The sequence below is a fragment of the Helianthus annuus genome, chromosome 10 (assembly GCF_002127325.2).
Source record: "Helianthus annuus cultivar XRQ/B chromosome 10, HanXRQr2.0-SUNRISE, whole genome shotgun sequence".
Taxonomy (NCBI): Eukaryota; Viridiplantae; Streptophyta; class Magnoliopsida; order Asterales; family Asteraceae; genus Helianthus; species Helianthus annuus.
This window is the reverse complement of record NC_035442.2, coordinates 151166415-151191044: the sequence shown is the minus strand read 5'-3', so window position 1 is coordinate 151191044 and position 24630 is coordinate 151166415. Positions and strand designations below refer to the sequence as shown.

General features: G+C 35.4%; 1 long non-coding RNA gene across 5 annotated transcripts; it reads left to right on the top strand.

The window, feature by feature from the left end:
• The first annotated feature begins 16576 nt into the window (after positions 1 to 16576).
• Positions 16577 to 20259, top strand: LOC110882866. 5 transcript variants are annotated; one of them, XR_004869701.1, is made up of 12 exons: positions 16577 to 16702; positions 17125 to 17275; positions 17509 to 17644; positions 17724 to 17776; positions 17846 to 17963; positions 18045 to 18094; positions 18181 to 18281; positions 18359 to 18454; positions 18526 to 18585; positions 18705 to 18776; positions 19077 to 19222; positions 20150 to 20259. It is a non-coding gene; the product is annotated as an uncharacterized LOC110882866 (long non-coding RNA). The 5 variants fall into 5 exon arrangements; XR_004869702.1 differs by having other exon boundaries at positions 17705 to 17776; XR_004869703.1 differs by lacking the exon at positions 17846 to 17963.
• Positions 20260 to 24630: the final 4371 nt, after the last annotated feature.

Here is a 24630-nt window from a genome sequence, read left to right as displayed (position 1 = left end):
AATGATATATATGCAAGGGTATTGTTTGATTCGGATGCAGATAAGTCATTCGTGGATCATAAATTTTGTAAGTTAATAAATCTGCCTGATAGAACCCTAAGCATAAAATATGAAGTAGAATAAATGTTAAAAGTCCTGTTTTGTTTCGGATACCAATAAATCCTTCATAATTTGTAAGTATAGCAAACTTTTAAAATCTTCCATTAGAACCTCAGAGATTAAGCGTAAGGTAAGACCTACAAACGAAAATCATAGGAACCATATCTTTTGTTCCTGTCAGAAGTCTTCATTCATAAAATTCTAAGAGTACCCTCTCTCCAGATGAAATACGTCAGCATATGTAGTTGATATCTCTTTGATCTCTATCGATTGCGAATGCCAGACGGTATGACAAAAAGTGCCATATGAGGATTGGTGTGTCTTAAAACGTTCCATAGATTGCTTCCGTGCCTGATCAGTATGGAGGTTTAATGCATGGAACCACTGAGATATCCCGATGGTCATATTGTAATAAAGTCAGCTAATGGTATTCAAAGGAGATATCCAGATGGGAAATATCCAAGTAAATGTCTCTGAATAGGGAATCCGTGGACTCATAACATAAATGTGTCACTTATCTGACACAGACAATGATAGATAAACTAGATCTTGAGATTTGGAAAATCTCTGTAATCTCCTTGTGTCTTGATTATCTTCTCCTAGGACTACCTTATTTACCTCCTGAAAGGCAAGAAGAGTTAAGATCTATATCCCGCATAGGACTGCACTATTGTGAAATCTCCACGACGATTAGCACCATCATTGTTGGAAGAATTGGAACCCTGATTAAATGAGTTTTTAAGATAAAGGTTCGTAAAGCCTAACTCAATATTCTGAGGATTCGGTATTGTTAATTAAGAGAGACGGTTCGTCTTGCTTATGCATTGAATACCGCAACCCTATTTAGGCAGCAATTAATAACCGCCATAAGCTGCCCAGGAACATCGATTTGTTCGACTAACTATAAGGATTAGCTATTCCTTAAGACTGGTTTTAAGCTGTAGCTGGAATAACTATCTCACCTTAAATAAGCTATTTATAACTAACAACTAGTACGTAAGCATCAAGGCTGCTCCTTTGGAGACCTTGTATAGATGGGATGTTAAACATCTATTGTTAGACAGAAATTCGATAAGTCCGAATTAGCAGGACCTGAAACTACCTTGAAAACGACAAATAAGATCATACGAATTCGTAATCGTCTGTAAGTTGCCAGTAATCGACGGAAAATCAAGGATTGATGAAAGTCGCAACCCTCTTAAGTCCTTAATAAGGAAAAGGGTTCAATTGAAGATATCGCCCTAAGAAGGGTGTGCTGAATTTTAATTTATCAGGGTAAGTTAAGCTCTGGATATATAGAATTATTCGAAGAAATCGAATAGATCAAGATCAAGTAGCTTATAAGTTAAAACTTACCTGAGGAGCTTGATGAAAATCAATGTGACCCACACTAGTCATTTAAGAATATGTTTTGCCGATAAGTCGAGAAGCATTATCACATAATAATATGCAGATTTATGATTTAATGGGAAACCCGTATCGATTAAGGATCAACAGGTTAAGAAGCCCCAAAAGGATACATATACCTATTATAAAGGTCACCTTGGGTGCATTGGAAAGGCTCCAAATATGCTTTGGAAGTTAAGTCCATGATACGACAGAAAGTACTTCCATTGCTTTAGCAAATCTCGAGGTCAAGATTTCTTTTAAGGGGTGAGGATGTAACACCTCGTAAAAATCACGTCCAATGATGTATTGACACGTGTAATAAACCTCAATAAAGTCAAACGTTGAATTTGAGGGACTAATTTTGCGAAAAATCAAGAACTTCGATTATAGAAGGACTGGAAATGTTAACATGCTTATTACAAGCCTCTGAATAACATTAAGTGGTAATTATATTCACAAATGAGCCACTTATTGATCAAGTGTAGCCGTTTGCGTAATTAATTGAAAGATTTCGCGTCGAAGGGTTAAAAGCGTCAACATGTTAATTCTTACCTCTGAGTGACCTTTTAACAAACCGAGAACTTCATGATAATTGATTATACTCTCGGGAATGCCTAATATTGACCATTAAGGGCTTTATTGCCTATAAGTGAAGTTACGCGTAACTTTGCAAGTTAGAGGGACTAAAAGTGTCAATATGTTTAATTATACCTCTGAATGACCTCTTTATGAACCTGAAGCATTATGATGTTTTATAATACTCTCAAGAATGCCTATTATGGATTAGATAAGGCTTCGATGCTATTAAACGATGATATGCGTAAGTTTGCGCATTAGAAGGACTATTTGCGTCAAACTGCAAAAGTCTATCGATTCGTATGGTATCTGTTAGTACATTCATGTCTATAGCCTTCGTTAATCCGAGCCATAGCGAGAAACCGAAGAAAACGAGATTTATATTGTTATATTAGTAATAACTAGACAAAAAGGCAAGGTGGCATAATTGTAATAATGAGAAATCTCATTAAATGCCTTGGACTATAAATAGGAGCTTTATGTTTAGTTTAGAGACTTTTGCTACATTTGTCATTTGGAGCTTTCTAGATCTAGAGAGAGAATCTAGAGAGAGAAAGTGATTCAAGGTGCTGTACAATATCAGATTTCTATTAGAATCACGATTATATTACGTCATGTGTGTTTAGGTCACGTTCGTGTACGGATTCTGCACGTTATACGTACGTTTCGCAATCGTTTCGGAGTCAAACCGGTCCTACAAGTGGTATCAGAGTAGGAGCTCGATTGCACTGATCTATCACACGATTTCGCACAGGATTACATCGATTTCAGATCTGAATTTCATCTATTTCTTCATTTTTTTTCATATTTTTCACATTTTTAGTGAAAATCGTCAAATTGAACGGGTTTTTACAGTCCAAATCGACTGATTTTTTTATATGTTGTGCGAAAACACCTGATCTACAACCCTACCAAATTTCAGATTCAAACTCCTAGCCGATTAGGAGAAATTCAAGTTTTTAGGTCCGATTTCATTTGAAAGCAGCCATTCCGTTTGAAGTGTATCGTTTGAAACTGAAACTATCGTTTGAAATTGAACATTCCGTTTGAAAAACGGTGACCGTTTGAACGAAACTGACCTGATCGTTTGAATCTGACTGACCGTTTGAAAATACATGACCTTCTCGTTTGAAACATGACTACCGTTTGAAAATTGCATGACAGTTTGAAGGTGTGACCGTTTGAGAGTACTGTTTGAAACACGATTTCCGTTTGAAATTGGTTAAGTTGTTCACGTGATACAATAAATTGCACCAATTGAGTGGTCCAATAAAAGTTAAAAATACATATCACATTTAAAAGAGTTGTCGGTCACACACATAGTTAAGGCCCAATCAGAAAAAAACTGTCGGTCCATTTACCTCTCGGCCAATTAAAATTCATTGTGAATTAAGAGTTGTCGGCAACTTGTTTGAAAATCTGCATGTGAATTCATTGAGGTCAAATTAGATTGTTTTGAAATTGGTGTTGTCAGTTTATGATGGTTGTACATGTGACACCGACCCACTATACAATTTATTGAACCCATAAAGTTTTTGTTTGTATCAAGATTTTGAGGCCCAATCAAAGTGTAATTTGGATTTGTATCATCGGCCCTATCATAAATAAAAAAAAATATATAAACCGATCCACTTTTATGTTGGCCCAATGAAAACAGAATAAAATTGACACCCCACTTAAATTGTCACTTTAAATTGTCGGTTATATCCATGTGATCTATGTGTAAGCGACCCAATCATTAAATGTTTGCATGTGAAGTCAGTTTATGATATGAAAGCTTTGTGAGTAGTTGTTTGATATAAAATCGATCATAGTGAGACAAGTTAAAAACTGTTGATTTTAATTGATATGTCGGTCATACATATTGAGGTCCAATCAGAGTAATATCAAGGTTTGTCAGTTTGCACGTGATAGAGATTTGTATTGTGTGTCAAAGCCAAATAAATCGGTGTGTCAAAGGTTCAAGGCTCACGGTTTGATTATTCAAAGGTCCAGTTCGTTTGAACCTTGTCAGGTTATTGTAAAAGGTTGTGTGAATTTGATCCGGGTCATAGCACTTCGTACGGTTTGACAACTTAAATCTCAGTTCGCATCAAATTCAGTCCGCACAGTTTGTCAACCTTCAGTCCGCACAGAAAATTCACCAGTTCGAGTATTATTTTGATTCAGTTGTTTGATAGTGTTTAAACTTATTGTGTTTGTTTGTTTGCTTGATTCAGGTAATTCGAGATAATCAAGGTAATTCGAGATACTCAAGGTAATTCAAGAAAACATCATGGCTGAAATTAAAGAGAAAACTCGAGAAGAGATTTTGAGTGAGAAGACTTACAAAGAATGGAACGTGGTGTACAACAGAATGGATGACATGCGGGAAGAATATGAGAGTGCTGTCAGCAACAGAAGATGGGATAAAAAGAGAGAATGTTACTACAACAAAGAAGGAGAACCGGTTGTTCCAAAGAAAGACATAATTTTTGATGATGTTCTTCTTGTTGTCCCGTTGAGAGCCGAATACTACAGAAGGGTGATGAAAGATGATGCATACGTTAAACAGTATGAAAAGGATATCAGATATGCTATGCTGTCATGTTTGAGAAAAAGGGATGAGGAAAGAATGAAGAAAAATGTTGAAGAGATGGTGGATAATTTGAAGAAGGTTGTTGAAGAGGTTGTTGAAGCAGAAGTTGTGAAAGAAGCTGTTACTGAAGAATAGCAGATTGAAGAAGTTGAGGTGAATGAAGAGGTTAAGAAAGCTGTTACTAAAGAACAGCATATTGAAGAAGAGGTGAAGAAAGAAGAAGAAGAAAAGAAGATTGAAGAAAAACAAGATGATGCTGATCAGAAGCAAAAAGAAGCTACTGAAGACACCAAGGTGCCAATCACTGAGGTAAATTCAGATTCTGAAAACTTAAAACAGATTGATGAGTGCAAGAAATGCATGGAACCATGCAGAGCTTGTACTGAAAAAGATGAGCAATTCAGAACAAGAGATCTTGAATTCACAAAAATCGAAAACATTTTCAAAGAAAAATGCAAAGAGATGTTAGAAAAAGAAAAGGCTTTTAACGAAAATGATGAAAAACTTTCAGGAAAATGTACAAAGTTAGAAAAAGAAAATGAAGTTTTGAAAGAAGATGTTTTGAAAATGAAAAATGAATGCAAACAAAAAGAAATTGCTTGTCAAGAAATGAAAAAGGAATATGACTCAATGAAATTATCATATCATGTTACAAAAGAGTCATATGATAAAGTAAAAGATGAAATGAAATATGCTCAATCTAGAATGAATTATCTTTCTGAAACAACCAAAGAGCTTAAACGAATGTATGCTATAAAACAAGATGTTGTTAATTCCTATATTAAAGATGTTGCTAAGCTAAAGCGACAGATTGCTGATTTAGAACAGGATAACAACAAGTTAAAAAGTTACCACATGTCGTCATATGTGCTTGAACGAATTTTCAATATAAAACCGGGAGATGGTGAGTCTGAGCAAAACAAGAAAGGCATTGGCTCAGAGTTTCATCAAGTTCTACCACCGGAAAAGTTTGCATTTTATGATGAGGAAAAGGTCGAAAAAGCTTTCAACATGGTAGATCAATTGCCAGACAACATTGACATAACCTATTCCAAATCTGATGATTCTCATGATTCAGAGGTGGTAGGAAAAGTCGTTGAAAGTGTCTTGAAAGAAGAGTCGGTTGATACAGGTAAATCTGAATCACAGGATGAAGATGAAGGAAATCTTCATGATGCATATCTGAAAAACATAAAATCCGAGAAAAATTTAAATGATGATTCAAAGGGATTGGTTTATACCATGATTGGATCAGACAAATTATTCTTAGATGTTGTATTCCCGATTCAGAATGTGATTTCAGAAAAAGTTGACAAAGTTTTCAAAATGGTTGAGATTGAGAAGTCTGAGATTTCAAAATTTGTTGGTAAGAGTCATAAAGGTTCGTATAACAAACCTGGTTTCAAAAAGAAAAACATGAAGGCTGGGTTGGGTTATAAGAAGAAACAACATCGGAACAAAAATGAGACGCCAAATTATCAGGCAAAAATGAGTTTTGTTCAGGGAAATAGTTTAGATGAAGAAAAAGAACTTAATATTGGACGACAGTCTAATGATGAGTTTCATGCTCAAAAGAGAAAGCAACAACCACAAGTCAAAGATGTGTCCATGAGAACATGTTTCAAATGTGATCAAAAAGGACATCTTGCACGAAAGTGTCCAAATCTAAAACCTGTGGATGTTGACAACAAGAAAATTGATTCTGAGAAACAAAAATCTGAGTATGTGAGACAAAGGTCAACCAGATTTGATTCAAAACAAACTTGGAGGTACAACACAAACAAGTTTGCTTCGAATCAAAACTGGAAATCAAACTAGAACAGGTTCGATTCAAGACAGACCTGGAATTCTCACACACCCAGATTCAGAACAACACAAAGTTGGAAAATATCAGTTGATATGACAAAACCCCAAGTGTTTTGGAAACCAGAAAATGTTGTTCAAAACCAAAGTGTTCAAAAAGATTCACATTTTTACAAACGTGGTACACCGAAAGGTCAAACATGGAGTGTTAAGAAACATGTTGATTCGGTAAAAGATGAGAAAGCTGAAGTTAAAATTGAGAAAGTTTTTGTGAAAAACGACAATGAATTTCCAGCATTGAATGAAAATTATTGTGTTGAAATGCCTAAGGTCCAACAGACCTGGGCTAAATTGTTCAAGTAATTTAATTAGTTGAATGTGCAGGTGCTCAAGAATATTGAAGATTGTGAGATTGAAAGTTGGAGCAGCCTGGCACATGAAGAGGAAGCAGAGGCTGCTGGACCCTGTGTTGGTTGAAAGAGGGAGTTTATGTGTTTTCTGTACATAAATAAACAATGTTTCAAAAACTCTAAAAATTTGAAAAATTAAAAACCAAAAATATGTTTTTAGTTTGTTAAAATTAAAAAACCAAAAATATGTTTGTTTTTTAATTTTTGTCAAAAATAGAACATTACAAAAATATGTGTTGATTGAATACGCCGAAACCCTCACGGCTGAACAAACATGATTACTTTCACCAGATTGAAAAAAGGTTTTCAAACTGTAAAAATCAATATGTTGTAAATCATGGGGGTACTTTATGTTAGTTTTTCTGTAATTCGGTACACGAGAAGCAGAACATGGATGGCGAGACAAAGCTATCAGTATAGGTTTGTCAAATTTCCTTTAATGGTTTTGCATTTTAGGGGGAGAAAAATTGTCAGAAAATACATAAACATTAGAAAATTTGAAAAAGCCAAAAACATGATAAAATTAAAAAATTTGAGTTTTGCGTAAAAAGAGGAAATGATAGTACATCAGTAGACAGTTACGGTATGCTAAAGAATTGTAAAGAATTAATAAGCGTTAAACAGTCTTACTGATGATATGTCGATAGGTTTTTATACACTTAGTAAACTTTTTCGGGATATAAACCTAAATTCAAACACTTGCTTATTTCGTGGGGAACACTACTTGGATATATAGGTAACCCCTGAAATCTCGTTTGAAAGGTCCCTTATTCTGAGATACTAGGTCTTTATACTTAGTGATATCTGGGGTATTATTCCGGGACTTCTGCTGTATGGAAGTACTGACCTAGTCCCCGAATAATACTTTCCGCATTGCTTGAAACATAGCATCGCCCTCAGCAAATTGATGAAACAATAAAATTGATAATCATTGCTGTTGTAAAAAAGATCCTCTAAAGGGGACACACCGAAAAGTCGAAGCCGTCATCTCTCTGCGTATACGGAAGTATCGACCTGAGCTCTCACGGCCCTCGCATCTAACCCCTTACAGATATCATCTGTGGTATACTCACCTGTAAGACTGAATATTGGGATCTGGATACGGGAGCATATTCAAGAGGTGGGACACATGAATGAGTTTAAGTTCTTAAAACATCTAATTCGTATCCTGAATCAGTTGAAATTTGTATGAAAATTTAAGTGGATCAGTATATCGACAATCTAAGTGAATTGTTTAATTCTTAATGTGTAACTAAGCTCAACGGTACTTGTGACTTGTCAAAAACTGATATGATCCTCTGACGCATACTCAAACAAAAATATTGTCTGTAAATATGTTTGTATATATTTCTTTACTACTTTATATTTTCAGAAAATACAAAAAGATTTTGATTTCTGCTTTATTTTCGATAAACCGATGTCTGAGTTGCTGAGTTTCAAAATCTAAGTAAACTGATTGTGTTTCTGAAAATAAAACAAGTTCATTAATTTGATACTTGAATTAAAATAAAAAATTTGAAAACAGTTTGTGATATCTCCAAGGTCATTAGTTTGGACTTGGAAGATTAACTGTGAGGGAGTTGGATTCTTTAACACTGCCAAATTTGTAAAGATTGTTGATAGGAGAAGTGATTTAGAGAGTTGAAAAGTGCCAGATTACGATTTCTGGAAAATTGAATGTTCAAAACGTTGTTACTTATAAATGTTTGAGAATTGCAGATGTTATACCAGACTACGATCCCGAAAGCCGAGTCTAAGGGGGAGTCTGAAGACGAGCTCAATGCAAACGAAAGCGTGCAAAAAGCCAGGTATCGTTCCTGGAAGAGCTTGTAACCAGAAAGCCAGGTGTCGATCCCAAAAGCACGGAAGCTTGACGAAAGGGGGAGCCTGAAGAGTTTACCGAAAGGGGGAGCTGAAGCTGAAAACAGATCCACGGGGATTCTGTTCAAACAAAAGAAAGTCTACGTTGATGAAAACGTGTTAAAGCTTCAAGAAGACTCAAAGAGAGAAAGAGAAAGACAAGACGCTACGAGATTGACTGCGGCAATATCCAAGGGGGAGTCTGTTAGTACATTCATGTCTATAGCCTTCGTCAATCCGAGCCGTAGCGAGAAACCGAAGAAAACGAGATTTATATTGTTATATTAGTAATAACTAGACAAAAAGGCAAGGTGGCATAATTGTAATAATGAGAAATCTCATTAAATGCCTTGGACTAAAAATAGGAGCTTTATGTTTAGTTTAGAGACTTTTGCTACATTTGTCATTTGGAGCTTTATAGATCTAGAGAGAGAATCTAGAGAGAGAAAGTGATTCAAGGTGCTGTACAATATCAGACTTCTGTTAGAATCACGATTATATTACGTCATGTGTGTTTAGGTCACGTTCGTGTACGGATTCCGCATGTTATACGTACGTTTCGCAATCGTTTCGGAGTCAAACCGGTCCTACAGTATCGAACCTTCCGGAATATGATCATAAGTTAAACATGCCCTAAATATCTTTTATATAGCTTAGAAATAGGCTTTGAGGTGTTTGGTGCGCAAAAATAAACTTAACTGATCAACAGGGACTAAAAGCGTCAAAAAGTGCATAAGTTTGCATTTTCGTGCATATCTTACGTTCTGAATATATCAGGGCATCCAAAAATTTATGTAATCATTAAAATATTTTATTTTAGTGATTGGCTTGATAAAAGTCCATTCGTCGCGTAATTTGCATCGTTTTTCGTGTCCGTCCGTGTTTCGTCGTAAATAGCCAAACAACGTGACCGTACGACCAAACGAACCGACATCCGGCATTTTTTTGAGCATGTTTCATGTTCCCTATGTTTAGGCATCTTTGTAGAGCCTTGAAAATGGTTTAACGGGCCTCAACTGTGTCGGAAATGGCACTAATCAAGTGCAGGGACCAAGTGTCAACATTTTAAATTACGTATGAGCAGACCTGGTCCTTATGGACCGTATACAGGACCTCATACGGTCCGTATACCTTTGCCAGCTCCAGAAAATTCAAAAACCAGTTTTTGTTTTGCTCTTTGTCTCACATAATTGATTCTAGGGGCAGGTTTTGGAGTACCCATGGTTTCCTAAAGTAGGGGGCACACTTGTAGGGCTAAGATTGAATCCCATTTATCGAGGAACGATCCTAACGGTTCTCAAAAACCTATATATACCCCCTTAATCATGGCTCTCATTGCTCATCATTTCATTTCTTGCTCTCTAGACTCAAATATGAGGATCCTAACCTTGGGGAACCTCCTTTTGAGTTATCTTCTGCCCTTGGACCTTTTGTAAGTGTCCTTCCTTGCTTAATTCATTTTACTTGGCTCTTAAAGCCGAAAAAGTCAAACGTCTCGATAAACGCTTTGACTTTTAACTAGACCTTGTATGGTAAAGTCATGATTCTCAACAAACATGGTTACGTGATCATAATTAGGTAGGTGTTAAACCCTCTTAAGGGCATCTCCTAATTACCACGTTTACTTAGTTAATTGTCGGGTCAAAGTGATTAGAATAAAAGTCAAACAGGTTAGTTTTTAAATAAAATTCATAACTAACAATATAGAAGCTATAAAATCAGTTTTGTCACTTTAATAACTTGGTAATTATTAATTGAACATGTCTAGGCATGTTCAACCCGACAATTCTAAGTTTAGAATCGGTTCGGAACCGAAAGTCGCAAAAGTTGACTTTTGCTTTGACTTTCAGTTCTGACCCAAAATAGCTTAGTTTAATTATGCCCTAGGGTACCTTTGTGATCATAATATATGTTAGTATAACCCCCTGAAGTTATACTACATGATCCCTTAGAATTTAAGTTCATATGCACATTTCCGTTATATGCCTTAAAGTTGACTATTATGCCCTTTTGATATTAAAACGAGATTTTTGAAAATATGAGAGGACTAAAACCTTTATTACTGAATTATAAACATGTCCATAAAATTTCACATCAGTCCGTGGTCTAAAATGGGAGTTATGCGCAATAGCGTAAAGTAAAAGCTTTTTATTAATTAAGCGGCATTTTCGGCATAAAGCCAATTTAAACCCAAATTTTTACATCAAAGCTTTTACCTACTGATGTAATATAATATTTTGGGATTTTTGAAAATTTTTATTAAATATTAAGATGGTATAACATAGGGTTCTCGCATAGGCTCGGTAATTGACGATAACGCCCTTTTCGCTAATAAAATGAGTTTTATACATCCTTTACATATCAAACTTTTTTTTACTGATGTTATATGATAAATAAGATATTTTAAACCGTAAAGGTTGTTCAAAATCTCAAATTTCCTTATTTAAACCGAATATCGTCAAATACCGACTTTTATGCGATTTAGGCGCATCGTATGGTTTAAAACCACATTAGGCACCTAAAGCTTGATACCTACTGATGTTATGAATAAGTTTTTATATTTTAACAGTAAATAAAAGTTTTGAACTCAGATTTCCAAAAATTAACCCTTAAAGCATATGTGACATGACCAAAATGCCCATACGGTGCATAGTTTGGCCATAAATGATAAAATTTCACATATATGAGATATCTTACTGATATAACTTACTAAAATAAATATTTTTACTGATAATTTTAGACCAGAATCTCAGATTGTCATTTAACCTCTTTTATAATCTTTACAATGACCAAAATACCCCTTCGGGGCATAATTTGAGTTTAAATCCATTTTGGGCATAATGGAAGGTATCCTACTGATATCACAACATAATTAAGGCATATTGACTTAGGAAACATGTTCATGACTCTTTTGGTTACCCGTTATGAAATTTACGCATTCGGTACGGTTTATGTAACTAGTTTGCATGAATTGACCGAAACGGGTCAAACCTTCTCATTTTCACTTCAAATTCCAGAATGCGTTTAGTTTACCCATATTATACAAGCCTTCGTACTTGTCGGGTCTAAATCACATTCTAATCCGGTCTGCGCTTAATCTTGCGTTTTGAACCGTAAACCTTTCCTTAAAACTAACTAGTCTAAGTTACAACTTAAATAAAGACCCGTTAGGAATCTAATAGATTAATAAAACCTTCGTTCCAGATTGAGAGCCCCAGTTGAAGTACTTGTGCTTGCTGATTAGAATATACGGCTGAGTATAAATTGCATTTTTAAGCTCGGGTAAATACTTTTAACTTATTTCCCTATACGGGCTTGGGATACGGTACTATAATAATACCGCTTGGTCGGGTATTGAATGTTTAATCGGATTGTGTTTAAATTATTGAGGTAACCCATTTTAATCTGTATTGTTTGAAATAAAAGCCTTTAGGGGTTAATGACCATGTCCCGGATATCCTTGGCATCATTATAATAAAATGACCACGTCTTAAGCACGGGGTGTAGGCATACACCTGACAGTTGCATAAGGGAAACGGTATCTCACTCTCTTGTGGGCCTATACTTGTGGTGTATCTGTTAATCTTGACTCGGTTTCTAACATCGGGCCCTGAATGTATAACGAACATGTAAATCTGTATACAAGATTATTTTTATATAATTGTCCCAAGTTATAAAAGAATATTTGTGCCTTGTGCATTCAAATCAATTTTTCTTAAACATTTTCAAAAGAGTCAGTTAATTGTATTTACCAGTGTAATCTGACGTATTTTCCAAAAAGATTAAGTGACAGGTACTGTACGAAATTGGCTGGGAGCTCAGGGCGTTAATAGGGAATCTTGCAAGTTCTAGATGCCTAATGTCTGTTGAACAGTGTTATCTTTCTGTTTTAAGATCCGCCTGTGGATCCATATTACATTTCGTTGTAATATTTGATATTACTTTTGAATCGGTTTGTAATATAATTACTTTAGACTTCCATTGTGCATTAAATTGTGTTGTTTGACTATGATGATATTAACTACGTCACGATACTCCCCACCGGGCCCACCGGTAATACGTGGAAATATCGGGGTGTGACAGAGGTAATTTAGGATAATTTTGTTAATTTGGGTTGATTAGTTTAGATAATTTTGTTACTTTGGGGTGATTAGTTTAGATTTTGTTACTTTGGGTTGATTAGTTTATATTATTTTGTTAATTATGTTGATTTTTGCTAAATTTTGTTAATTTCGGTTATTGATTTTGTTAATTGTATTAATTTCGGTTGATACCTATTGATTAGTTTAATTAATTTGTAGTCAGGCTCACGTTGGTAAATCCCGGTTCTGAACCCGAGATAACGGTGATCATCGGGTTAAGGCGCGAAGTCACGGTGACGGTTGAAGTTCTTGCAAGCACGTTCGTCACGCTAGACTTGTCACAGATGTTTCATCTGGATCGGTCATGGGTGTTTCGTCTACACGTCAGCACCAAGCCCATCTCCTATGATTTATTAGTAGGGATTTATGATAATATTATGACTTTTGATGTATAATATTCTAACTAACTTATAACTTTTGGTATGTTAACTTTTAACTTTTGGTACGTTAATCTTATTGTGGTATGTTAATCACACGCTAATATTCGCCAAATACAATTTTTAGATATAATTTATACGAATTAAAAAACCCTAGGGACACGTTTTACTATTCAGTGACCACCATAGGGACTCAAAATTTGAATTTGCGGGTAAAAAAGCGTAACGTCGAGGGACTCAATAAAGAACAAGATAGAAATGAAATGAAATGGACACGAACGAAAGGGTAAATTGGTTATTTCTGCTGAAAAACAAACTCAGTTACTAGAAGGGACTTAGTGTGTAACGCTTTTTATAATCTGGGGACTCATTGGTCGAAAATTTTGATTTTAGGGACGGTGCCTGGCATTGCCCCTAAAGTACATCGACGCAAATTGCATTTTATTTAAAATAAAAACATATAAAAAATAAAAATCAAACAAACTTAAACCTAAAATTAAAAACATACGATATCTAAAAGTCCATGTTTTTCTTAATTTCCTCATAAACCTTTTCGTGAATTTAACATTAAATCGGGTCTTGATTCGTAATTATCTAGTATGTTTAGGTTTAATTCGGGTCTTGATTCGTAATTATCTAGTATGTTTAGGTTTAATTATCTAGTTTGTGTAATGTTTTAAATTTTAATAAATTTGTTTTTTTAGTTTGTGTTATTTTTATTTAATATATTTGTTTTTTAATTTATATATTTATGTTATTAATTTAAATAATTTTGAGGTTTTGTTTTTTTAATTAAATGCAGAAAAGTTTTTTTTTCTATTTTAAATTGTTTTAAAATAAATGGGGTCCACATGTAACGTTTTGAATTAGCCCGGTGCGCCAAACTGGACTAGCCAACCTCCAATAGGAGTTGGTCCGGAATTGATGGTTTAATTTTGAGCCACTACGGTATGGATGCTCTTGTATCAATCATAAAACAAAATGATTTGTATGTTGTTTAAGTCATAACTAGTGGGAGATAATTTTGGTCACTTGTCTCTACAATTTGTGCATCTTCAAGCTCAGCATGTAGTTTATGAAGTATCAACTCCGTTAATGTTTTCTTTTTGGGAAATACTAGTTTGGTTATAGAAAAAGCGATATAACTTGACTCAAATTATCATAACTAGATCGACGATGGTTAATAAGACGTATCACAACCGAATATGATAGTTGAGGCCTGCAAACAAAGATTTCTCGTTGCATGTCCTTCCATTTGGTTTCAACTAAAGATCATACCCTGTACTATCTATACTTTCTATAAAAGGAGAAAACTCGATGACATAAGAAAAGCTGATGAGGGAGCCAAAGAGGCTGTCCAACAATGTCTTTCTTATGTCATTATTGCATCATAAGTCTTAATATATAAAATCACTGAAAAATACATTTAAACCTCTGCCAAGTAAACCTCTACCCATATCTCTGTATAATAACAAGCAAAGGTTGAAGGTTCATACAACTAACCTTTCTTCGGCAGAGTTTTATTGTCGGGAATCTCAATTAAAAAATGCATGGGAATACGTAAGTTGCAATTAATGCATGTCACTCACACACTCCTGTCAATCATCTTCTTATATAAGGCTTTTCTTCTCATTTCCCTTCTCATATTTGATTACACTCCCATCTTCTCTGATTTCGGATTTTGAAATTTGAATTCAATCCGAATTCCGAATTAGAAGCATGTCAACATCAGTTGAGAGTAACAATCTTAGTTTTGTTAACGATTTGAATCCTAGGAAAGATATGTGGCACATGAAATTGTATTCGAAAATGGAATCAAGGTTATAAAATAGATCTCATCTTTATTGATGAAAAGGTAATTTGTATTTGTGTTTTTCCGTTCTATCAGACACTGTAGGTTTGTATGCTAAAAAATACTTTGTGTTCTTCATGGTGCTTAGGGATGGCATAACGGGTCAACCCGATCTGTTAAGACACGAACACGATAAGACACAAACCCGAAACACATAAACACGAACACGACACGAAACCGTATCGTGTCAGATTTTTGAAACACGAACATGAACCTGTTAATAAACAGGTTACACGAAAGGACCTGTTAAGACATGAAAAAAATTACCGACGCATCATACGACCTGTTTAAGACACGAGCACGACCTATTAAAACACGAACATGACCTGTTTAAGACACGAAAACGACCCAATTGGAGAAGTTGTGAACCGAATTAGGAATGGTGGTTTTTCTAAGAAAGATTTAAAAATTAGGGGTTGGATTGTGGAGAAAAGAACCGCGTGTGTTTGTGTATAATTCATCCAGGTCCCACGACTGATGACCCCATGTCCACACCCACATATAATATTTTTAATTTTTTAATTATTAACATGTACTTAACGGGTCTTAATAGGTTAACGAGTTTTAACCTGTTTAGACACGAAACCTGTTAAGGTCTTATCGTGCCGACCTGTTTTAGACACGAAACCTGTTAAGGTCAAACACGAAACATGATAACTTCGTGTAGGTTCGTGTCGTGTTATCGTGTTCATGTCAGAATTGCCAGCCTTAAGGGTGCTAAGATTTAAGCAGGTATTAAAATTCATTTGATACCTGTTTTTGATGGACAACTTCAAGAAGTTGCTTTTGTTATTCTGTCGAAATTTGGTGTTGGTGAAAATAAAGATTTATATAAAGTTGTAGTACATGATCATAAAATCAACTTTTATCGATGCACAACTGTTACACCTGTGAGAGATTGGCAAGGTGTTGAGTATGGTTTCAACTTCAGAGCTTATCAAGATATTCTTCAAGGAGAGGCGTTAAAATCTTTGAGTGTTGGTAGTGTATAATTTTGTAATCATGTCTTCTCTGTATAAAATTAGAAATTTTTACTTATTATGTTGTATAATGTGATCATATAGATGTTGCTTGATCTGTGGTTTGGTGTGGAGATCTTGAATTCTTTGGTCGACCCCAAAAGAAACTAAGAATATGAATTTCGATAGACTTGGAGTAAGTGGTCGCTTACATGTTCAGTTATATACAAATCATTGTTTGTATTTAATGATGTTAATAAATGAGATCAAGAATGTTGGAATTTAATGTGTAATCATGGTAATGGTAATAAATGAGATCAATAGTGTTTGTATCTAATGTGGAATCTATTATATATAATAAATGTGTTAATTTTTGCTGATGTGTCAAGCTAGGAGGCCTCTAGATTTTGCTTTTTGGCGGGAAAACCATGGGTCAACAATTTTTGTATATGGGTTGGGGCGGGATCCGTTTCATGTTATTATGACCCGACTATATTTATACGCACATATTATGTTTCTTTTGCAAACCCTAGATCTGGTTCTTCGTTCTCCTTCTCTTAAACTCTGCCGCTCCATAACCCTAGACAGCCTTCCTTTCCATTCTGCTTCATCTCCATTCTGGTTCACGCATATGCATTCGAACGATTCAAGCATCAGGTATGTTTAATCTTTCCTAATACCAAATCATTTTGCAATTTTATTTATTTTTCCTAAATGGTTACTTCTCCATTTGTGTTTTTGTTGTTAGTATCGTTTCATCTTTTGGGCAATTAGGGTTTTTGTTCCTTAACTGTTATGTAAATTTCTGATTTATATGTTTTTTTACATGATATTGATGAGGTTGGTTTTTGGTTGAATTTAGGGGTTTGTGATTTTGAACGTTAATTTTTATTGATGAGAAGAGGGTTAAGTTAGTTCTAACAGTTGATGTTTTCAAAGTCTTTTTGTTCAGTTGAGTGGTTTTTTGTTCAGATTTGTTCATCAATTTGATGTTAAATTCGATTTTGATCTTACAACTATCTTCCTCTCTGTCATTTTCTTTTTTTCTGATTACAGTTTTCTTACGAATCCATTTACAGTTACTATGGAGAAATCAGAGTCGGTGGTAGCCAAAACAAGAGGGGAGCATAGATTTCGACTGGTTGGAAGATAGAGAAAAAAAGAGGGTGATGGTGGATTCAAGTGATTCTGTATTCGTTGATTTGGAAACGATTTATATTTGGTGGAAAGGTTAGTTCTTGAATACCCATTTGAGTTTTTAGTGGAAAATGTTTGAAAATGTTTCAGTTTGTGGATTGCACGGAAGGTGTTTGATGAAATGCTTGAATGGGATAACGGTTTTTTTTTTCATAATTTTTGAGTTTATATTGATGGTTCTCTATGTTTTTGGTGATTTAGTGGAGTTTTTGTAACTATTATGAAGATTTTTTTTATTATAACAAGATGATCAACATAAAATACAGGACATTAACAACACCAGTCAAATTAAACAAGTCCTTGGAAGCCATCAAGACACATGTATTTGTTGCATCTGAATATCCTGTCATCCTCACTCTTGAAGATCACCTGACTCCTGATTTTCAAGCCAAAGTTGCAAAGGTAATAAAGAATTAACTAATGCAATCGTCAATTTTTGAGCTTTATGTTATCTCATTCTAGGTGGATACATTCATTACAGAACGTTGCGGCAGAAACAGGAACATACTCAAAAAGACGATGTCATCCTTTTAGGTAAGAGATAATGTTGATTAATTTATTTTAAAAAATATATGAAAAATTATCATGACTTTGTATTTACAGATTAAATGATTCTAAAAGTGCGAAGCGTAAAAATTCTGTTGACTGGATCGTATCCGCAACACGCATGTGGATGAGATCATGCCAGATGTGATAGCACCGTCCCAATGGAAAATTTTCGGTTGCCAAAATGATACAAACTGGAATTACTATCTCAATTTAGATATATATACAAATAATGTCTTTCTTTCCGCTTTTGCAGGGCTTCGCCTCTTTAAAGAAGTAAAAGATAGTAATAATTCAAGTGAGAGCGTAAGTTTTCCTGCTGTTTAAAAATTTTGATAATGACAATTGACTCGAAAACTTATTTTTTTGAATTGTATTTTTATTATTTTTAGCAACGGGCTGGTCAACCAGCTATAATGGCGGTTGGTGTGGTTGAGGGAACATCAAAGGCCGTTTTTAGAATCCTCATGTCTATCGGTCCTTCTAGATACGAGTACATACATTATATATACAAAAACTTCCTGTTTCTTTGTTGAATATCACATTTCCATGTGTTGACGACTTTCGCAGATGGGATTTTTGTTTCAATGGTGGCACTGTGGTTGAACATCTTGACGGTCATACAGACATAATACACATGCAACTATGTAGAGATTGGCTACCATGGTTTAAACTCTCAAACTCTAGATTAAATATTAACTAGAAACAGAGTTATTAAAGCATTCTACGGTTTTCAGGGGAATTTCGAGGTTTACTCTTGAGGCGATATTGGAGAAGGGAAAATGACGGGACATATGGTATGTAATATTTATTCCAAATCAAGGGCTCTTAGATTTATTTTTGTTTTTTACGTATTATTCTTTTATTAAGTATAGTGAATCTTATGCTTTTGTTGTTACTTTTGGTTTTTAAATAGTTATACTATATCACTCGGTGATCCATAGCAAGTGTCCAACACAAGATAGTTACATCCGAGCTTACATTCGCAGTAAGTATATGCTTCCAGTTAGAGGTGGTGACAATATGAGCAGGCCAGACGGGTTGGGTAATATGTCAATATATATATATTTTTTTTTAATTTGACCCAGTTGAGATAAAAAGTAACGCCTATTGACCCGTTTATAAGTAAATGGTTTGAAATTACCTATGTGCTTCCAATCTTTCACATATGAAGATTTTATTCAACTGGTTGGAACAATTTGCTTAGAATTTTGTGATTATTATTATTATTATTATTATTATTATTATTGTTATTATTATTATTATTATTGTTGTTGTTGTTATTTAGGTGGAGGATTTGTGGTTAGCCCTCTGAATCAAGGAAAAGAATCTGTTGTTAAAACATGCCTTCGGTTGATTGGAAGTTGTGGAAATACTATTTTCCAAGAACATCTACAAGGTCTCTGACAATTCGTATGCTTGGTAGAGTTTCAGGTATTCTTGAACAATATAAATATATGTCACTCCATTAATTATCCTTTGAGTAATATTCAGAGATTGTCCCTGTGGTTTACCAAAAATTTGGATTTGGTCTCTACCTTTCCAAAATTACACGTATGGTTCCAGTGGTTTGCACTTTGTAACGCATTTAGTCCTCAACTTTACCAAAAGTCACATGGATGGCCTCTGTGGTTTACACTTTGTAACATGTTTAGTCCCTAACTTGGACATGCTGACCTTTAGATTTGTAGGCTGGGGACCAAATGCGTTTAAAGTGCAAACCATAGGAACCGTCCGTGTAATTTACTCTTATCCTTTTCTTGAAGATATATGGATATGGACAAATACTGAAGTTGCCATCCTTAAAACACAAAGTCAATATATTTATAAATGTATTCCGTTGTAGTGTGTTATATATCACCCCAATAGTAGAAATGTTAATTATATAGTGAATTGTTTTTCAATAATGTTAAACAAAAAAAAAACTACTAAAATTGATAGGTTTTTTATGGACATGTTGATGGCCATGATATTGGTCTCAGTTTTGACTAATTTACTTGGGAAATGGTGAATTTAAGGATTTTTTTTTAATCTCTTACAACAACGTAACTGGTTAGATAGATAAAATAAAAAAATTTTGAGTAAAAAGGATTTTTTTTAATGGTAAAAGGATGTTTAATAGTCAAATGGAATTTTGGCTTTTTGGTTGACTTTATAGAGTAGCAGACTGCCTTGGTATGGTATGAATATAGAGAGAGGCATATAGCTTTAAGATGTTTCAATAATGTCTGATATAGAAAGGCACATTTGTATCCCTCTCTGGCTATAGTTAGTAGGAAAAAAAGGCAGTTAACTCAGCTGGTGAAGATAGTGTCAGTTAACATAATAACTAATGTTTAATTTTTTTGGATCTTTTAATAGATAATAATTGCAGTGGGTTTTATTGTGACTGTTGTCACACCCCGAAATTATCAGAGCATGGCGTGACTGGACCGGTATCTTCATTGCACAGCGGAAGCAAAAAGCTAAGACTTCTAAACAATGAACGCCCGCTAAGTACTCGAAATCCCGTGGGTTCTCCTATTCCAACCGTTCCGTATTTTGAAAATTTCCACCTGAGAAAGAACATGCGAAAAAGTCAACATAAAGTTGAGCGAGTTCATAGTTTGTTTTGAAAAGATTTAAAATAAATCTTTTTGATAACCGGTTTTAAAGTTTTTGAGAAAATATAGTAAAATTATTTTCTTGGCATGATATATGAAAGGTTTGAGTCTAGCCCATGAGAGTCTTTGTAAGTAGGACCAACTCGTCCTCTTACTTGTACATAAGTTGAAAACGTTACCAATGTTTGTAAATCCATGTATTTGTGAGTTTGTGTCAAATGAATCTTAAAGACATCTGAAAGTTTAGCTGTCGAAATCCGATATGTAAAGCGTAAATGAATATGTTGATCATTAATGTGTAGCTAGGACATTAATATGTGTGCCGACATAGGAAGCCACCAACCCGTAAGCGATTTAGTACCGGTCCACCCGGCGAGGGTAACAAAGGAAACTCCATGTGGTCACACAAGGACTCGTGAGTGGGGCTCGCCCTGTACCCGATAGATCTACCCCCTTTGTTCCGTGGTCTTAAACAAGATTAATGGTGCTTTAAGTATCAGCCTATTCGCACGTGATCTACTAATTCATTTTGTTGCTTAACCATACCATAGTAACATGTATTTCCCCCCGAGAGTTATAAAACCGAAAACGTTTAAAAGAAAAGGGGAACATGAACTCACTGGGGTGGTCTCGTTTTGCGTACGCAGACAAACCCAGTCTCGTTGTTGTAGCTAGGACATTCCCGTCTCTAGACATGAAAATCATGCACGTTTCGTAGATACGCGTGTGTTTTGTAAAACCGGTATGTTTAGTATAAAGCGTTCGTAAACCGTTTAAGTTCCTTGAAATCCATTCGTAAAACGATTTAAAAGTATGAGTTTTCGTTCATCGAAAAGTTGTTTGTTTTTGCAAAAACTTGCATGTCTTTCCACCCCCGAAAACATTTGTAAAAATGTAAAACTAGAAAAGGTGGGGGTTATGAACTCACCTGGATATTCCTGTGCAAAGCTAGCTTAGCGTGATTCCGTAGTGCCATTCCAAGAACGTGACTTAGCTAGCGTGCAACTATAACATTCCTACGAAGGAATACTTATAAGTGTCTAAACAGAACAACGTAGCTAAACTACGTGCCCGAGCTCTACCGAATCGTTAACTAAACGACTCTAAGGTAGTGTTATATTGATTTAGAATAACCATTCTATGGTTATTTGATCCCGTTTATAATCGGGATAAAACTAATTCTCGAAAACAACTTAATTTTCGAGTGTTATAAGGTATATATTTATATATATAACCAAATATATATATATATATATATACGATGCCGTGTTAGTCGTCTCGAATAAAAGGCGTAGATGGATAGTAGTACAACTATTCGTAGCTTTCGTAAGACGTAAGCGAATAAGGTGTGTGTGTGTATATATATATTTACATATATATATTCGAAACCCTTGAAACTTGAAATATAAATTTCATCGTTTGAAATAAATATAAATCGTTATATTTATTTGATAGAAAAAGTATGAAGTCGTGGTGTAAAATATTCGGTCTTAAGGTGTTTGAAATAGGTATACCCGTTATATTTATCGTATAAAAGTGTTCGAAAGTATAGATGCTCGAAATAAATATAACATTATATCTATCTTGTAGAAAGTGTTCGGAATTTCAATTTTTGAAATAAATATAAACAATCACATTTATTTTATGTAAGATTTCTGAGTTTTCGTTGACTTGTATACCGTAATTGTCGATCCTTTGAAAAATACTCGTTTTATGAGTTATGATATGTCGCCAAAAATAAATATACGCTTATATTTATTTTTATAAAATACGTTGCATTCCAATAGGCGTCGTTTTTATAACAAAATACGTTTCATATGTCGGGTTTTTACAAAAATCAGCAGAGTTTCCTCTGTTTTTGGAATAACCCCGACAACTCAAGTTGTCGTCTTTTGTCAAAACTCAACATTGATTCAAACAATTTTCAACAATATAATCACTATATACTCAATTTATATAAATTTTCGTCGAGTAATAATAAATGTAAACTAATACCAAAATGAAACGGGTCGAGCTCGGTCGCGTTTAACTATCTAAAGTCTAAAATCTACGTTAATTTCGCGTCGTTAAACTTTACCGGGTCTGAGTTGACCATATTTGACTTCTGTTGACCGGCGTTGACCATTGACTTTTGTTGACTGGCTTTGACCAGTTGACTGACTTTGACCGTGACCCGAAACCGACTGAGTTGACTTGGCATCGAACCGAGTTAACTGAGCTTCGAACCCGTTAAACCATGTGAACCGAAACTGAATCTGAAACCCGAAATGATGTTTGACTGGCGTTGACTAGGCTGACCATCTTTGACCTTGTTGACCGACTGGCTTCGTTGACTGACTTGACTCGGTTTGACCGAGTCAACTGAACCGATTCTATCTGATCCGAACCAGCTGATCCGAACTGAACCGTTTGACCGAGCCGTTGACCATTTGACCGAGACCCAAACCACTCCTTTTACTGAGCATGAACCACTATTCAGCCGTCGTTGAACCGAACATACGTGACTCGTCAACACTAGATCTGTTTCTCAACATACAAGAGTTTAACAACTTTCGAAATGAAAATGGCGAGTGAACTGAAGATAAAACAAGTCTCAAATCTAACCTTGACTGTTTGAAATTCATCCCGAGCATCCATCGTCGCTGTCGTCGCTGATGTTGTCGAACCTCCGGTCACCGTGGACGCCACAAACAGCGGTAACAGCGCCGCCGTCACCTCCATCTCTCCGATTTATCCTTTCTGTATCTCTTCTCTCTCTGCCTCTCGGACCTTGTCGCCGCGCCGCCGCCATGCGCCACCACCCAAGGATGGTGGCCGGCCGTTGATTCTGTAACGGGGGGGGGTGGTTGCCGCTGACTGTCGTGCTTGTGGGGATCCACCACCGCCGTACACCGCCTCCACAGTTGTGGTTGGCCTGTTCCTTTGATAGATGAGGGGTTTTGTTTGTTTGATGGAACTCATGAGGAAGGAGATGAGGTTCCTTCATATAAGTGTGTGTGTATTCTTTGAGTAGTAGAGCAACAAAAGGAAACAGGAGGAAACGAACTCATATGCGGCTGAAAACAATTGAAGATTAGGGTTTTGGTTCTCTTTTATAGCTAGGTTAAGTGTAGATTAAGTGGGCTTGGGCTTGGGCCCAAGGCCCACAAGCCCAATCGCGTGTTTTAAGTGACCCGCTAATTATCCGAAGCCCGTTTTCATAACCGTTTTTCTAAAAATTGTCGGGAATTATTGTTTTAAAATAAGAAGACGCAAAACAGTGTCGGTTGTCGCATTTGACGCTCTCGTTCGTCGCTTACGCTAAAAGTCGCGTAAAATTGTGTCGTTGCCGCTTTAATCCGTTTTTCAATCCGGTTTCGACTACGGATATTAAAATTTGAAAACGACGTTCCATATATCATAATATATTATTATCGCGACAAAAATTCTTGCCCGGTGCTTCCGTTTCATCGTTGATTGTCTGTGCGTTATTGTTTCCGTGTTTTTCGTTCTCGTATGCGCTTAGTGACGTTCGAGAGCACAATAAATCCGTAAAACCAAGCTCATATATATAAAATATATGTACAAAATTCGTATTTGTCGGCGTTGTCAGTATTTTGTACGGTATCAGCTCGTATTCGTTTAACGCTCCGCATATTTTTCGAAAATAATCATACGCGCACCGTAACGTCCGATAAGGGTTCCTGGGCATACCAAGAGCCTAATTAAGATAATCCGTGCCTTAAACTCTATTTATTATCGACTTAAACGTTTGTTAATCGCGTAATTAGAAGCCGTTAATTGCAGGTTGTCACAACTGTTTCTCTCCAAATAACAAAGAAACCAAAAGCACAATATGGACAGAGGCTTGGAGTGGCCGGTAAGTCAAACGTCAAGATCGTCACCTTTTGTATTGTGCTTGAACAAGATCTCTCCGGAAACAATGGGTGGACGTTTCGAAGACCTTACTGTACATTGAACGGCTGAGTTTCCATCGGTTAGTAGAATATTTGGTAGGGTCCCATCAGTTTCTTGGTAACGGGTTCTAATGCTTACCAAACCGAAGTTATTACTGTTGAAAAGGTATAAACACTTATTGAATTACATGGGTCTTCAAGCCATTACTTATAGAGGTTTATGATTTTGCATCTGCTATTTATCCAGTTGAATAATGTGGTTTTATTTTATAGATCTATACTATATTTACTAGGATTATTGTTTCTTTTACCTTAATAACTTTGATGATGTGTTAGTGATTGT